Source organism: Gorilla gorilla, chromosome 2, assembly GCF_029281585.2.
Source record: "Gorilla gorilla gorilla isolate KB3781 chromosome 2, NHGRI_mGorGor1-v2.1_pri, whole genome shotgun sequence".
NCBI lineage: Eukaryota > Metazoa > Chordata > Mammalia > Primates > Hominidae > Gorilla > Gorilla gorilla.
The window spans coordinates 91,771,811-91,789,725 of NC_086017.1; the positions used below are offsets into that span (position 1 = coordinate 91,771,811).

The following is a 17,915-nucleotide window of genomic DNA, read 5'->3' on the forward strand; positions in this document are numbered from 1 at the left end:
TATAATATATAGTTTTTTATATATAATATATATTATAACCAGAGTTCTAATTTTAGTTTAGCCCTCCACCTCCCCATCTATATTCCCTAGAATCTCTTGAAAATCTTGATACTATAAAAAGATATTTCAAAATCTACCTCAATGTAAACCAGTAGTGCCTTAAAATAAGACAGCAAAGGGTTTCTCTTGCATGTTTCTGTTTGCCAGACTTCCCCCCATTAAAAACCTAAATCCTTCTAGATTATGTCATTATAACCAACTTCAGACCCAAAGAGTAGCTTCGAGAGCCTCTACTTAAAATGCTGTCTCCTCTCAAGCCAAAAATTATACCTAATTCATATTCATTTGGGATGGAAAGGAAGATAACCTGTTTCATTCACTTTTAAAATAGCACTTCAAAAAGAGAATTTGCTACCTATTAAATGAACTTGAACGTTATAAAAAAAATCAGCAAATCAGTCTCTTATTCTAGTGTGAATACTGTTGTTCAGGAAAATGCTATGAACAACTTTAAAAGTTCAGGTGGACAATTAAAATTCTATTCATTAAAAAAGGATGGTTTATGGCATAAATAACTGAAACAGATTTGAAATAAATATGAAAACTGGGCATGCATGTCTTCCCCTTAGTAATAAAAATGAAATAATATTTTTGTGAACCAAATAATATCAAAGAAGGCATAGGCGCCCCATCATTTGCTATGCCATAAACACAAAAAGGAAACCTTCTTAGGAAATCCACATCGAATTTTAACAGTGAAGGTGAATGAAGCCAGGAATGATAGAAATTACTACTGGCCTAGCTGGAAAAGCATGTTGGGCCTGAGGCAAAAGAAGTTTTTTAAATAGGAGAATGTTCTGAAATAGAAAGCATGTTAAACAGAATTGCCCGAGGACTGTTAGGAAATGAAAAATTACACTAACTGCATTGGGAACAGCAACCTGATAAAAGCACAATGCACAAATTACAATCTTCTTCATGAGTAGTATTAGACACGAGAAAGGTTAAGCGGTATGTGAGAGAGGTTTTGCCCACCACAGGCCACTACATGATAAAAGAATTACTCCCAACCGTTTCTAGGGACCCTCCAACAATGACAGTAATAAATATTTCTAGATTCCTAATATTACAGAACAAGCTAGACCAGACCCCTAGTCAATACACATTTGCAAAACACCCCTGAGTACAAACCTCTATTCTAAATTCTATAGAAAACACCAAAAGACAATAATGTGTTCCCTAACTATATTCTTCTCTTCTTAAATTCAAAACACACAGCCAGCATCCCAGAGATGCTCAGTGAGTCAGCACGTACTAAACAGCATAGTGTGGAAAACACAACATGGATGAGAGCAGGAAAACAACATTCCACTGGAAGAATGTGACTGATTGCTCATGAAGGCAAATACTTCTAAAAATGGCAATGTTTTCACTATGAGTATGAGGTTAACTATTATTTAAAGTGAGATATGCAAATATAAATAAGAAGTATGAACACTGAAGAAACTACCATCTAGAAAAAACAAGAAAAGCAAGTCATGAAGAAAAGAATATAAAAAGACACAAGGTACACACACGATCATGAACATACACACCCCCCCACAATATTATCACTAGTTTTAACAGAGAATCAATCTTTCCAACCCCCCTCTCTTACAGGCAAAGACCAACTCAAAAATAATGCAAGTCATAATGAGTCACCTCACTTTAGCAAGATTCATGGGACAACGAAGTTAGAAACAGCTGTTAATCTGGGCCGAATCCAAGTGAAATTGGAACATCCAGAAAGGTCTAGGGCTATTAAAGCAGACAGCGGTCACCTGATCTCAGTCATTTTATCAAGAAAGACCAGATTTACTTTGTCTGGCCCACGTTTTTGTTTTGTATTGTTTGTGTTTTTGCTTTATAGGACGGACATGATGCATTTAGCATTAAAAAATGACATGAATAAGAATTACCTCAATGAAAAGGTCAACGTGGACTAGCCATGCCAAGTAACTTAGGGCAAACATGACCACCTACTTAGCCACCGTTAAGTATGTGGCATATCTCCATGTTTACACTTAACATATAATCTATTTATTTATCTTCAAATATAAAAAAGTCACTGGTCAATAATTGCGGAGTCCCTATCTTAGGCTAAGTCAGAATTTCTTTGGGTCTAATTACCTCTGTTATGAACACAGGGCTGACTGAACCATTCTCCCTCCTTAATCTTCCCCTTGAATCTCTTTGTGGAGTGATACCAACTTTTTCCAAAAGCTTTTATTCCAAATACCCACCTGCACTGTCTAATACAGTAGCCACCAGCCGAACATTATTATTAAGCACTTGAAATACGGCTAGTCCCAACTGAGATGTGCTATAAGTGTAAAATACACATCAGATTTCAAAGACTTAGTATAAACGACAGGTAAAATATCTCATCAGTACTCTTTTAAGTTACATGTTGAAATGATACTTTGAATACATTAGGTTGAATAGTGTAAAAATTAGTTTTCTTTCTACCTTTTTTAATGTGGCTACTAGAAAAGTTCAAATTACCTGTGTGATTTATATTACATTTCTATTGGATAACATTGGTCTGGGCAGGACACTTAACATGGGATCAGGAGGAGCATGAGCATTCAGTACTCATTTGCTTTTCTGGAAACCTCCTCTCCAGATAACACTCATAATGTCCCTTGACTCATTCAGGAATGCAGCCACTTAGCTTACTCAGGAATTGCCTCATTCTCATTAAAAACAGCCCACTATCCCTTCCAAAATGGGCTTATCTGTTATAAAGAAACATGTTGCTGTGTTTTCAGATATGATTTGCAAGCTATTTTAGAGGCTTCAGTGCTCACACAATGTGGCAATTCTTACACAAGCACATTTTCCAACTGAACCAATTTTGCAAGTAAACTTTCACTGTAACCAAAGCTGTATAAAAGTTCAAATGATACCTTCATTAAATGTTTTAATGAAGATTAATGTCTTAGCTCTTACATTATTTATTTCCACAAAACCCACAGACTTCCACATTCTTAAAGACTCATTCTAATTTTAATAGAGAAATAATTTTGAGAACTTAAAGCAATTCAAAAGAACTTCTTTGTCATATATGTATTATCCCCTTCCTTAATAGAAGAAGATATGCTTTCATCTGTATTACACTGAACTTTGTGATTAAATATTTACTCTGTGTTTATTTGCCTAACTGAGCTCCTGTCAGGTAGGAAGCCTATCTTACTCATATTTGTTCTGCTATCATATAGAAAAGTGCCTGTGCCAAAGAGGGTGTTAGGAATAAACTTCTTACAAATCTGCATCAGTAAAACTCATAGTACAGATGTAAGAAAAAGCAACTTTGATAATATTAACAATAAAACCCTTTTTACCTATAATAAGAGTTAGAAAACTTATTGTGACCACCAAAAAATTAAGTAACTTGGTTAACCTCATCAGTATATACATGTATTACTTATTTTTAAAAATTTGAAATACATACTTATAGCTTACATATTTACGGAATAAAATTTAGCCCTTTGCTAACTCCATTTTGAACAGAGGTATGGGACTACCTACTACTGAAAGTATCCTCTGGGAAACAGCAGCATCAGCATCACCTGGAAGCTTCTTAGGAAGGCAGACTCTGACCCCAATGCACATAAAATGACGTATACATAAATTATAACAATAATAATTATTGTAATGATGGTGATGATGATTATTATTATCAGTAAACTTGGTAGAGATCACTTTTGGATGTTTAGTGCTTCAAATTCATTATAATGAGTTACAATTGTAGAATAAATATTTCCTCAAAAACTTAGCACAAACGACAGGTAAAATATCTCATCATGTAATCTTTTAAGTTACATGTTGAAATGATAATTTGAATACATTAGGTTGAATAGTGGAAAAATTACTCCACTTTACCTTTCTGTTTAAAGGTAGATAAATTTTTAGCTATATTATTCATAAATTTTCTAAATTTTGCCAAATAAACGTACAAGCAACTTCCATCTCTCAACAACTAATCAATTTCTATTTGGAAAGTGGCATGCTACGATTTCTAATATATTTATAAGATAATGAACCCTGATAAACATCAAAGAAAATATTAATATTGGAATAAACTAAAGGCTAATTTCATTTAGATAAAAGAAACTAATTTTGTAAAATATTGACATTAGTTAAGATTTAACCAATTCATTCTTACAAATAAAATTATAACACAAAATATTAGATTTACTTGTCATTTAAGTCAAATAAACAGACAAAATGAATGAAACTTATTTTTAAAGTAATAGGTGTTGTTTTTTCTCTGTACTTCAATGGATATAAATAAAGGCAATCGTTTTCATAATGTAGAAGTGAAGACTGATACTGTGAAATGAGAGGGTTCTGAGACTAAAATACGAAATGTTTTAAGTTTTTTTTTCTGAGACAGGGTCTTGCTCTGTTACCCAGGGGGAATGCAGTGGCACAATCTTAGCTCACTGCAGCATTGACTTCCCAGGCTCAAGCAATCCTCACACCTCAGCCTCCCAAGTAGCTAGGACTACAGGTGCTCGCCACCATACCTGGCTAATTTTTGTTTATTTTTGGACAGATGGGATCTCACTATATTGCCCAGGCTGGTCTCAAAACTCCTGGGCTCATTCAGTCCAACCACCTCAGCCTCCCAAAGTACTGGGATTACAAACATAGGCTACCACATCTGGCCAAGAAATGAAATTTTTAAAAATAAAAAATCAAATTAAAATGATAAGTCAAATTAAAATGATAACCACTACAGTTATGCAGTATACATGAATGTATACATTCATACAGATTCATATGAAGAAATGTTTGGAATATAAATCAATAATGTGACACGACAGAAAAATATGAAAATCAAAAACTGAAAAGAAAAAACCTTAACATGAGGCACCTACTTGAGAATAAATTCCTATATATATATATCACAAATTTTTGCCTGGCTTCCTAAAGTTTAGGGTTTGTCAAAGCTTAAAATGAGATCTCATAAATAAGAAAACTGACAGTTTGTTTCCATGCTTTCGATAACCTATAATATGTGTAAAAATTATCATTGCTTGTACCTTTCAGTGACACCTGATTAAAGATGAGGGTAATTTTGGTCAGGTCGCTTCTCAATACAAGTTTGTCAGTTTATGATCATTAAAAGGAAGCAAACACACGTAAGCAATAAAATAAACCTGGACTTAAACCTAAAACATTACACAAAAAATTAATGCACAATGGATCACAGACTTAAATGTAATATGTAAAACAATAAAACTTTTAGAAAAAAAAAATAGAGAAAATGTTCAGGTCCTAGAGCCAGGAAAAGAGCTCTTAGATATGGCAACAAAAGCATGATTCATCAAAATAAATGAATAAATTGAACTTTTTAACTTCACTAAAATTTAAAAATTTTGCTCTGTGAAAGACTCTGTTTAGAAGATAGAAAGACAAGCCACAGACAGAAAGAAAATATGTGTAAACCACAAATCTAACAAAGGATTTATGTGTAGAACATATAATGAACTCTCAAAACACAAAACTAGGCCAAGCTCAGTGGCTCAAGCCTGTCATCCCAGCACTTTGGGAGTCTGAGGCAGGCTGGTCATTTGAGGTCAGGAGTTGGAGACCACACTAGCCAACATGATGTAACCCCATCTCTACTCAAAATACAAAAATCAGCTGAGAGTGGTGGCACGTGTCAGGTCTCTGAGCCCAAGCCAAGCCATCGCATCCCCTGTGACTTGCACGTATATGCCCAGATGGCCTGAAGTAACTGAAGAATCACAAAAGAAGTGAAAAGGCCCTGCTCCACCTTAACTGATGACATTCCACCATTGTGATTTGTTCCTGCCCCACCTTAACTGAGTGATTAACCCTGTGAATTTCCTTCTCCTGGCTCAGAAGCTCCCCAACTGAGCACCTTGTGACCCCCGCCCCTGCCCACCAGAGAACAACCCCCTTTGACTGTAATTTTCCATTACCTTCCCAAATCCTATAAAACGGCCCCACCCTTATCTCCCTTCACTGACTCTCTTTTCAGACTCAGCCCGCCTGCACCCAGGTGAAATAAACAGCTTTATTGCTCACACAAAGCCTGTTTGGTGGTCTCTTCACACGGACGCGCATGAAAGCACGCACCTGTAATCCCAGCTACTAGGGAGGTTGAAGCAGGAGAATCATTTCAAATGGGGAGGCAGAGGTTGCAGTGAGCCAAGATCACGCCACTGCACTCCAGCCTGGACAACAGGGCAAGACTCATCTCAAAAAACAAAAACCGGCAAGTGAAAAAAGAAAAATCAATCCAGTTAGAAAATGGGCAAAAGACATGAATAAGCATTTCACCAAAGAAAACGTACAAATAGAAAATAATACTTTAAAAGATCTTTAAATGTAATTAGGCATTAGAAAAATGCAAATTAAAACCACAATGACATAGCACTATATACCTATTAGAGTAGTTAACATAAAAAATAGTGACGGCCGGGCGCGGTGGCTCACGCCTATAATTACAGCACTTTGGAAGGCCGAGGAGGGCGGATCACCAGGTCAAAAGATTGAGACCATCCTGGCTAACACTGTGAAACCCCGTCTCTAATAAAAATACAAAAAATTAGCCGGGTGTGGTGGCGGGCGCCTGTAGTCCCAGCTACTCGGGAGACTGGGGCAGGAGAATGGCGTGAACCCGGGAGGCGGAGCTTGCAGTGAGCCGAGACCGCGCCACTGCACTCCAGCCTGGGTGATAGAGCAAGGAGACTCTGTCTCAAAAAACAACAACAACAACAAAAAATAGTGATAATACCAAATGTTGGCAAGGATGAAGATCAACTTCATCCAGTGGAATGCAAACTTGTACAGATACTGTAGAAAATATCTGGAGGCCGGGCGCAGTGGCTCAGCCTGTAATTCCAACACTTTGGGAGGCAGAGGTGGGTGGATCATGAGGTCAAGAGATCGAGACCATCCTGGCCAACATGGTGAAACCCCGTCTCTACTAAAAATACAAAAATTAGCTGGGCATGGTGGTGCGCGCCTATAGTGCCAGCTACCAGGGAGGCTGAGGCAGGAGAATCGCTTGAACCAGGGAGGCAGAGGTTGCAGTGAGCCAAGACAGTACCACTGCACTCCAGCCTGGTGACAGAGCAAGACTCTGTCTCAAAAAAAAAAAAGAAAAAAGAGAAAAAGAAAATATCTGGAAATTCCTTATAAAACAAATGCTTGCCACGTGACCCAGCTATCACAGCATTCTGTGCATTTATCTCAGAGAAATAAAACCTATACATAAATATTCATATCTTAGGTTTATTGTAATATTTGTAATAGCCAAAAACTGGGAACAATCCAAATGTCCTTCAACAGGTTAATAAACTGGATGGATGGTACATCCATACAATGGAATACCACTAAGTGACAAAAAGGAACAAACTATTGATATATGCAACGTGCAGAGATCTCAAGGGAATTATGCTGAATGAAAAAAAGGCCAAAAAAGCCACTGTCAAAAACTGATATATGATTTCACTCATAGAACACTCCCCAAATGAAAAAAATTACAGACATGCAAACCATATAACTCACTGGTTGCCAAAAGTTAGGGATGGGTGGGGGAGGGGCAATGTGAGTATAAAGGAATAGCAGGAGAGCATTCCTTAGTAGTGATGTAACAGTTCTATATCTTCATTGCAGTGTCAGTTATATTAATATATACATGTGATAAAATTGTATAGAAGTGTAGACACACACAAATAAGTATATGTAAAAACTGGAGAAATGTAAATAAGGTCTGTAGTTTGCACCAATGTCAATCTCCTGGTTTTGATACAACCACTGCAGTTATGCAAGATATTACCACTGCGGCAAACTTAGTGAAGGGTAGAGGAGCCTCTCTAAACTCTTTTTGCAACTTTCTGTGAGTCTGTAATTATTTCAGAATGATTTTTTTTAATACAGTCTAACACAATTTACAATTGTCTAAACGATCTCCACTATGTTTTCAAATGTCCTCTGACTTTATAGGTACTTGGAACCTGCTAAAACCAACCCTTAGGTTTGATACTACTCTTATTTCTATGTACTTCTTGTTTATATGTTGTATTTGTGAGTAGAGGTTTGCCTAATACTGCATGGGTACCATACAGTTTTTAATTAAAGGCACTTTGGAGAAGTAAAGCAAAAAGAGGCCTGTTAGTTTCACTACACTTCTATCACTAGTAAGCACAAGTTAAACCACAAAAATAACACTGCCAATCAAAATGGTCAAGAGGATGGAAGACTCCAAGGTGTAGGCAAAAAGCAAGCAGGCAAACAAAAGTGTCAGAGTATTTTAATGCAGAAAGAGAAAAGCTGAGACAAAATAATAATAAAAAGCACAGAAATGACAACCACGAAGACTGATAGTTACACATCTTAAGCTTTAAAAAGAAAAGCACGGAAAGGTATAATGTTAAAGCCTCATAAGCTTGCGTGTAGTTACGTAAAAAAATAATTCATGCTTTAAAGACTTAGCATGAATTAATGGACATTTTTAATTTTGTTCTCCTTTTCTTTTTAATCACACAAATTTTCTATTCTCCAAATAACTGAAAACTGACCATTTTTTCATGAGCCCAAGATAAGATGAAAAAATTATTAGTAATTAACAAACCAATTTCATCTCAAAACATTCATATATATATATATATATATATATATATATATTTTTTTTTTTTTTTTTTTTTTTTTGGCTCTGTCGCCCAGGCTGGAATACAGTGGCGCGATCTTGGCTCACTGCAACCTCCTCCTCCCCGGTCCAAGCGATTCTTCTTCCTCAGCCTCCTAAGTTGCTGGGGCTATAGGCACGTGCCACCACGCCCGGCTAATTTTTGTATTTTTAGTAGAGACAGGTTTCACCATATTGGCCAGGCTGGTCTCAAACTCCTGACCTCGTGATCCGCCCACCTCGGCCTCCAAAAGTGCTGGGATTACAGGCGTCAGGCACTGCGCCTGGCAACATTCTTATATTTTCTAAGAATATTCATGAAACTAAAAAAAGAAGATAGTGGAGCTAGGGCCAAGTAGCTGAAGGGACTGAATCACCTTAAGACAGAGCAGTGAAAAGTCTCTGTATACCCCTGGCCCTCCGCCAAAAAAAAAAGAACCCAGGAAAACAAAGATCAGGTCTAGCAAAGTAAAATCCATAACCAGAGGCTGATAATACTGAGGGGTGTTACTATAGACTCCTCTCAGGAACAGTAGAATGCCTGGATCCTGCACAGAATGATTTGTGCATAGATGTGATTTTAGAGGACTACAACATGATCTCACTGGGCTTTTCATCTTCTGCCAGATGTAGTTTCCTCTTTGGAGAAAGGAAAAGAGCCCTGGGAAGTTGTGATGGATGAGACAAAAGGATACATTTCAGGAAGATGTGTGTGCCACTGAAAGCCTTGATGATCCAGGCTCACTTTCAGCTAAGGATGACCATGGGACAATTCTGATCAATAACCTGTAAATGGGAAGAACCAGTTGAAGTTTACAAGAAAGCTAACATATGCTTCACTAAAATAGACATAGTAAGCTAGCACGTGTTCCAGCTAGAAACATGGATGTGGTGCCAAGCTGTGCCCAGTCATCCTCTAAGCATAAGAAAGGAGACCGTATGCTAAGGATAATACAGCAGAAGATAAAGAAGGATGTATTTAAGCTAAAGCCCAAACCACTGACCTTTGCTTTTCTTCACAAGCCTCTATTTCTATAATTCATTGCTTGTGGGATATTCTATTAATTGAAAGTGTGCTGGGTTTTCTATGACATGAACCTAAATGCATAACTAATTTTATCATGTTTCTGTACTGGTGTGTATATCTGTATTGTGCAGTTATTCATAATTAAATATAACCTGTAGCTAGGTGTTATTAATGGAAATGAAAACAGATTGATGACACTGAGTATCATGTGATATCACCGGTAAAACAAACAGTTAATTCTTTTTGCTGGGTATTTGGAAAACTTCAACTTTATGCAAGAAGTACATTTGTATATTTGGTTTCTGATTATCATATTTTGGGTTGTAGAACTAGTGTATAAACCCAGAGATTGTGTCTCATTAAAATTAATCATTCAATGGATCTACTAAAATACATATGAATATTCTATTCATTTGTTTTATGCATCTTATGGTAAAATCAAACCCATTGAAAATAACTGCAGCCATCAAATATCAAAAAGCAAGAGAGGAAAAAAAAAGAGAAGGCAGAATATTGGATTTATAACTTTTTCTAATTAATATGCACATATCATATGTTCAGACTCCACTAGAATAATTCTTTCATTTTCAAATTTTTATGCTGCTATTATATATTTTTTCTTCTTCTACATTAGTCTTATTTTCAAAGTTACTCCTGCTATTAGTAAACTCAGTATGACCATTCCTCTAACCATCTACAGTTCAGGAGGAAGAAAATCCCTGCAGCTGTTTGATGCCCAAGAATATGAACATTTAGCAGTCAGATGAAAAAGACAGAAAAGGAAGATCAAGAGAACAGTGATTTTGAATTTCTGCAGGCTAGCATTTACCTCTCTCAATAAAAGGAGCTTTGTGCTCATTATATCCCAGGACTCATCTTGCCTTCAGCTTATAGTAAACTGGCAATTTCTTTATCATTTCCTCTCTAAATTAAGGATCAAAGTTTAAACATACTCCTTTCCTTCTCTATTAGATTATGATTAAAATTACCACCTGCCTCACCTCATTCACACAATCACTCCTACTAACAAAAAAAAAGAAGGAACCCCCTAAAGTAAGGCACAGTTAACTAGCAAAACAAAGAGTTGTGGGGAATTTCTGGTCATCGTATTTATCTGATGATTGATTTCAGAATACAGTGTTAAAGAAGCAAACAGTAAAATCTTCTGAAAGTAATATCCTAGTAAATATTTAACTTGATATATTAGTTTGCTAATAATATTATCATCAAACTATTATTTGTTTACTGAGCATCTTCACATGTATTCTTAGTCCTCAAGACACCATACAAAGTGGATTCTATCCAACTTTTATGGATGAAGAAATAAGTTCACAGAGGTTGATTAATTTTCCCTAGGACTCAAAGCTATTTAATAGTTATGAGAGCTAAAATTTAATTGTATAATAAATCAATGAATGTAAGATGTATAACATATTTTAAAACTCTACATAATCATGTGTTTAACATAGAGTCTTACCTTTTGTCAAGGTACCGGGTTCCTGTTGCCCTAAACACAAAACATAATGGGGATTCTTCTGGATATTAAACACAAAGGAGCCCTGGATTCAAAACAGTGGTGAACATAAACTGATGAGCTCATATTGCCATAAGAAGAAAATCAGCTCACTTTACAATGAAAGGTACCTGGTAGTAGCAATTTTCTCCAAAGAATACACTTTCATATTTTCCTTTAATACCTATAAATGTATAATCAAAGTTTAATATGTGCTTTCAAATAACAGCAGTATGATATACGTATCAGTCTAAAACTATAGCATATTTCACAGAAACAATATTATCATCTCACTGGCTGACCAAGGCCCAGTTTGATGAGAGCTGAAAGGAATCCTGTAAGTTACAACACACACAGTCATTTCTCAGGAGGTGGTGCAGCAGGTGCCAGAGCCTAAACTAAACCAAGACGCTCCATGAAGTCATTTGAAGGCACTTTGAAAATGAGAAGAGGTCAGAGCCTGTTGACCATCACTGTAGAGAATTCAGGAATGACTGGAGTTAGTAAAGATCTCAGCTGCAAAGGGCAAATGAATCTACTAGTGCAGAAGAGCAGGTCATGTACATCTTGTCATCTTCAGATTCTTCACTGCCTTCTACAGTCACTGACATCTGACTTCCCTCAGAGCCCACAACTTGGCCAGGCACTGAGAAAAAAGTACCCCATTCCACTGTGATATAGAACTTCTGCGCTGTGAGAACCAATTTTTGGTGTGGTTGGCCAGAGCAATTAGGCAAGAGATAGAGCTAAAGGGCATCAAGACTGTAAAGGAAGAAGCCAAATTAGCCTTGTTTGCAGACAACATGATTATATACCTACAAAAACATAAAGACTCCACCCAAAAGCTGTTAGAAGTGGTAAACAAATTCAGTGAAGTTGCAGAATACAAAATCAAAATATAAAAATCAGTATGATTTATATATGCCAACAGCGAACCATCTGAAAAATAAATCCAGAAAGCAATCCCATTTACAATACCTACAACAAATACAAAATACCTAGGAATCAATATAACCAAAGAAATGAAAGATCTATACAAGGAAAACAATAAAACTCTGAAGAAAGAAATACAAGAGGACACCAAAAAATGGGAAGGTGTTCCATGCTTACGGATTAGAAGAATTAATATTGTTAAAATGACAATACTAGCCAAGCAATTACAGACTCAGTGCAATCCCTATCAAAACGCTGATCATATGCTTCACAGAAATATAAAAATAAATCCTAAAGTTTAAATGAAACCACAAAAGACCCCAAATAGCCAAATAAATCTTAGCAAAAAAAAAAAAAAGGAAGAAAGAAAAAAGCTGGGGGCATCATACTACCTGGCTTCAAAATGTATTACAAAGCTATAGAAACCGAAACAGCATGGTACTGGCATAAAAACAGACACATAGACTAATGGAACAGAATGGAGAACTCAGATCTAAATACACACATTTGCCACCAACTCATCTTCAACAAAGGTGCCAAGAACTTAAAATGGGGAAAGGACAGTCTATTCAATAAATGGTGCTGGGAAAACTGGATAACTATATGATGAAGAATGAAACTAGACCCCTAATATCTCATCATACACAAAAGTCAAATCAAATGGATTAAAAACTTTAGTCTAAGACCTGAAACTATGAAAATTGTAGCAGAAAACATTGGGAAAATGCTCCAGGGCACTGGTCTCTTACATAAAGACTTCTTGTGTAAGACCTTAACATAGGCTATCAAAGCAAAAATAGACATCAGAGTATAAATCAAGCTAAAAACCTTCTGCACAGCAAAGGAAACAATCAACAAAGTAAACAGTCAACCCATAGAATAGGAGAAAATATCTGCAAACTATCAGATAAGAGATTAATAACCATAATGTACAAAGAACTCAAATAATCAGATAGCAAAAAAATCTGACTTTAAAATGGGCGAAAGATCTGAACAGACATTTCTCAAAAGAAAACATATAAATGGCCGACAAGTATATGAAAAAAATGCTCAATATCACTAATCATCACAGAAATGCAAATCAAAACCACAATGCAATATCATCTCACTACAGTTAAAATAGCTTGTATCAAAAACATGGGCAGTAACAGATGCTGGTTAGGATGTGCAGAAAGGGAACACTCATACACTGTTGGTGGGAATGTAAATTACCATAGCCACTTGGAAAAAAAAAACAGTATAGAAGTTCCTCAAATAAGTTAATATATGACTATGATATGATCCACCAATGCTACTACTGGGTATATATCCAAAAGAAATAAAATCAGTATGTTGAAAAGATATCTGCACTCCCATGTTTATTGCAGCCCTATTCACAATAGCCAAAATATGGAATTAACCTAAGTGCTTATCAAGGGATGAATGGATAAAGAAACTACAGTATATATACACAATGGAATATTATTCAACCATAAAAATTAATGAAATCCTATCATTGCAGCAACATGGATGGAACTGGAGACCATTATGTTAAGTGAGATAAGCCAAGTACAGAAAGGCAAATATCACATGCTCTCACTCATATGCAGAAGCTAAAAAAGTGTTTCTCAGGAAGACAGAAAGTAGATTGGAGGTTACCAGAGGCCGGGAAGGAGAGTGGGGAAGGAATATAAAGGAGGAAAATATACATAAATGTATTTATTACCACTGAACTGTGGTTAAAAATGGTAAAAATGGTGAATTATATATGTACATTTTACCTCAATACAATTTTTTTTTAATTTCTTGGGGTGGTTGCTAACGTACCAAATCCAAATTACTTTCTAATTTTAATAGATACCAATGTGAAAATTATTTTATTTCTAACCAAGTAATGCTCTTCACTGTAATTGTAATACTTAACATATAATACTTATCATAAAACCCATTCTCCCATTCTTGGACACACAGCTACAACTTGACATCAGATTCTCTCAAACTGACTATTCCTTCAGAGATCAAACTGTTAGTCTCTGATGAGTATGAAAGTATCTAATTAAGAAGCTATTTTCTTGATTTATTCTGGTCATCTTTAGCTCTTTAATTGAGCATATATTCCCCTTACCCAGACTGTCACATGAAACCTCTTGTAACTACTCCTGTTCCCTGTTCATCTACCCTAGTAACCCAGACATTTTTAGCTCCAGGTGAATTGACCGTAGACTCACTGGTATGGCACAAAGGAAAAATGAAGTCAGAAGATATTCACTCAGCCACTGGCTCATTCAAGTATTACACTAAGTATTTACTGTGAGGCAGGTCCAGTTCTACAGACCGAGGAATACAAAAGTGAATAAATAATATAGACATAGTACCCACTCATGAGAGCAAACAATCCAGTGGGGGATACAAAGAGTAGAAAGACAACTATATTACAGTGGATGAGCATGCATAGGATAGTGGTCCAAGGTGGCAGAAAAGAAGAGGGACCCCTCAACCAGCCCAGAAGAAGCTTTGAGATAGGGCAAAGTCAGAGAAGGCATACAATATATCTCTAAGCTGTGTCCCAAAACATGTATAGGAACTATCCTAAGGTAGAAGCAAAGAATGCTTAGGCAGAAGCAATAGCATGTACAAAAGCACAGCTTCACTGAGGGCTAAACCAAAACATGTGGCATCCATTACAGGATAATATGATGTCACACTTTCCAGCTGATACTCAAACATTTGTTAAATGTTTCTCTTTCATGGGGTAGAGAAATTGTTTTATATTAAGAAAATATTAAATACAGGAAAAGATTCACTTATTTAACCCACTCCTACTAAGCTAAATCTGTCACTCTTCTGATAAAGATTAGAAAATTTTTCTAATTCTTCATCTTTCTTATCTTTTATTCAGTGATTTTTCCAGATGCCCCAATTTCTTGTGTGTGGACAAAATAAGAAATGAAAATCATCAATATTCAAGAAAAAAGGAATGCATGTGGGAAATGGATATCATGTTTCTAATTTATTTTACTGGTATTCTAGTACCTTTACAGAATGGTCCCCAGAGATCCGAGCTGCCCTCTCCCTTTATGGCCCTCTGGTTAGATGGTACCGAGAGGGAGGCTGAAAAGGTCAACAGGGACCAGATAATGCAGAATCTTCTAAGTTATGGGAAGAAGGCTGTACAGAACTCAAGAGAAATGAGGAATGGTTGAAAGGGTTTAAGCAGGAGTACCATGATCAGATTTGTTTATTTCAAAATCCATTCTACTTACTCTGTTTTGAATGAAGAGGAGTGGAGAAGTTAGAATGGAGTGAAGATTTGAAAAAAGAACAACAGCTATGAGGTTGTTTCTGTAAACCATACTAGAGATGCTAGCAACCTGAACTAGGATGGCAGCAGTAGGAAGGCAGCATGCTACATACTTAAAAGTTAGGGGCTACAATTGACTAGACTCAAAGGTCTAGGAGGAGACGGGAGTAATTAGAAATCACTCGTTACCTTTTAGGTTTGAGCAGCTGGTAGAGGAAGATTCCAGACACTGCGATCGGGTTGACAGGGACAAACATGTTTGGAATGAAAATCTGTAAGTTCAGTTTTATACATGTTGAGATTTGTATTTATAAAACATCAAAATGAAGATATAAATAAGTCCAAGATAAGGAGAAAGATCTAGAGTGGAGACAGATGTGGGCAGCCTCAGTAGATAGATGGAATCCATGGGATGGATGAGAATGTCTAGGGAGAAAATATACAATAGAAATACATAAATGATCCCAGGGAAGAACCTTGAAAATCTCTTACATTAAATGGTCAAAAAGAGGCTGAGAAAATGAAAGAAAAGCAAGATTATGGCTTCAAAGAGCCAAGAAACATCATGTACAATGCTAGAGATAAAGAAGAGTAAAGAGGGATCCCTAAATTATCATGAAGTTGTCTGTGAACTGGTTGAGAACAGTTTCAGTAAGGAAAGATTAATCACAGTTGCAGCACTTACTTATGCCATATATGCTCAAGCCCATCACTTAGTTTCTTCATCTGCAAAACAGGAAAAATGCCCACTGTCTGTCTACCTCATGGTTTTGTTATGAGGATTACATTAAATACCGGATCTGAAAGTACTTTATAAACATTAAACAGAGGGTATAAAGTAGTATTATTAAAATTGTGTTGTTTTGACAGTGTTCACAAATGCCAATTCTCTGTTTCACCCACATGGCAAGCTGATGTGCACTGGCCAATGTAACGTATCAGCAGAATGGACTCACTGCTAGGCAAAAGCTGTAAGAAATAGTGCATAGTTCAACATGCTTCTCTTTGCACTGTCACCGCCTCTACAGAAGCATGTTTCAAAACAAATCCTTCATAAGCCTAGATTTTTGAGTGACTGCCATGAGGAGGGCCCTCTGGCTGACTCATGCTGACATGTAATATGGGGACAATTAAATGTTGTTTTAAAGCACTAAGATTTTGGAATTATAACAACTAATTGTAGTGTAACAACAAGTAAATAACTAAATAAAAGGTAGAAAAATCAAGTGGAAAATGCTATTTTGGGAGGTCATCAATGAGACAACATGGAGGTGGTCAGTCATGCTAATAATGTACTAATTTTTATTTTATAGCAGAGTAACTCATTAATCCTCTACACTTGATTCAAAATTCTCACAGGTACAGAAGGTGAAAAGAACAACTAATGAAGGTGATATGGTTTGGCTGTGTCCCCACTCAGATCTCAACTTGAATTCCCACGTGTTGTGGGAGGGACCTGATGGGAGGTAACTGAATCATGGGGGCAGGTCTTTCCCACGCTGTTCTCCTGATAGTAAGTCTCACGAGACCTGATGGTTTTAAAAAGGGGAGTTTCCCTGCACAAGCTCTCTTCTCTTGTCTGCCACCATGTGAGACATGACTTTCACCTTCTGCCATGATTGTGAGGCATCCTCAGCCACTTGGAACTGTAAGTCCAATAAACCTCTTCCTTTTGTAAATTGCCCAGTCTCAGGTATGTCTTTATCAGCAGAGTGAAAACGGACTAATACAGAAGGGGAAAAGGCCAAGGTAAAGAAGGGAAGGAACATCCAAAACATCCTAAGGGAACATCCAAAAAATTTCAAATGAAAAGACATCTGTTGGGGAAGGATGAGACAGTCCATCAAAGAGAAATTTCCTTCTTCATCACCTTAATTATATATTGTTGTTTGTACCTCAAATTTTCTTCACTCCTTAGTAAGCATACTTTGCACCTAAGTGTTTGACTGGTTATGTATTTATGTTAGGCCAAAGACACACAGTCCAAAAGGATTATCAGAAATAAATGGAAAATTGGACAAGGAACTAAGACCAGATTGTATGAAGGAAAAATGTTTTATTCTTCAAGTGTTAACAATAGAAGTTACCACTAACAAATGCCAAATTACTATTTGATATGCCTAAATGGAACATGTGTGCTAGCAAATGGCCATTACTCAGAACCAAGGACAAAAGTAAAATCCGGGTCAGAGTGAGGCATGACGGCCCACTGGACGAGTCTTTTCACCAAGCACACTGGATTCTCTTCCCTTCTTTATCTTGGCCTTTGTTCCCTTCATTAGTTTTGGCAAACCATGAAAGAAGATTATAAATGCTTCAATCCCAGTGGAGTTGGAAATAAAGTACATGAAAGACAATTAATAAAGAATGTTAATGTGTTTGTGTCATTTAAAAAAAAAAGGAAGGGGGGTGTAGATAAAACATTTCCACAACTCTTCTTTAATAAATATCT

At 36.4% G+C, this 17,915-nt stretch overlaps 1 protein-coding gene and 1 long non-coding RNA gene across 2 annotated transcripts in view; one reads left to right on the plus strand and one right to left on the minus strand.

The window, feature by feature from the left end:
• GBE1 (1,4-alpha-glucan branching enzyme 1) overlaps positions 1 to 17,915 on the minus strand; it is a 274,004-nt gene that overhangs the window by 253,089 nt on the left and 3,000 nt on the right. The gene's annotated exons all lie outside the window — the stretch shown is intronic.
• LOC134758071 (uncharacterized) overlaps positions 17,030 to 17,915 on the plus strand; it is a 117,056-nt gene continuing 116,170 nt past the window's right edge. The window contains exon 1 of the long non-coding RNA XR_010132882.1: positions 17,030 to 17,111. This is a non-coding gene — a long non-coding RNA (uncharacterized lncRNA). The remainder of the gene's footprint in view (positions 17,112 to 17,915) is intronic.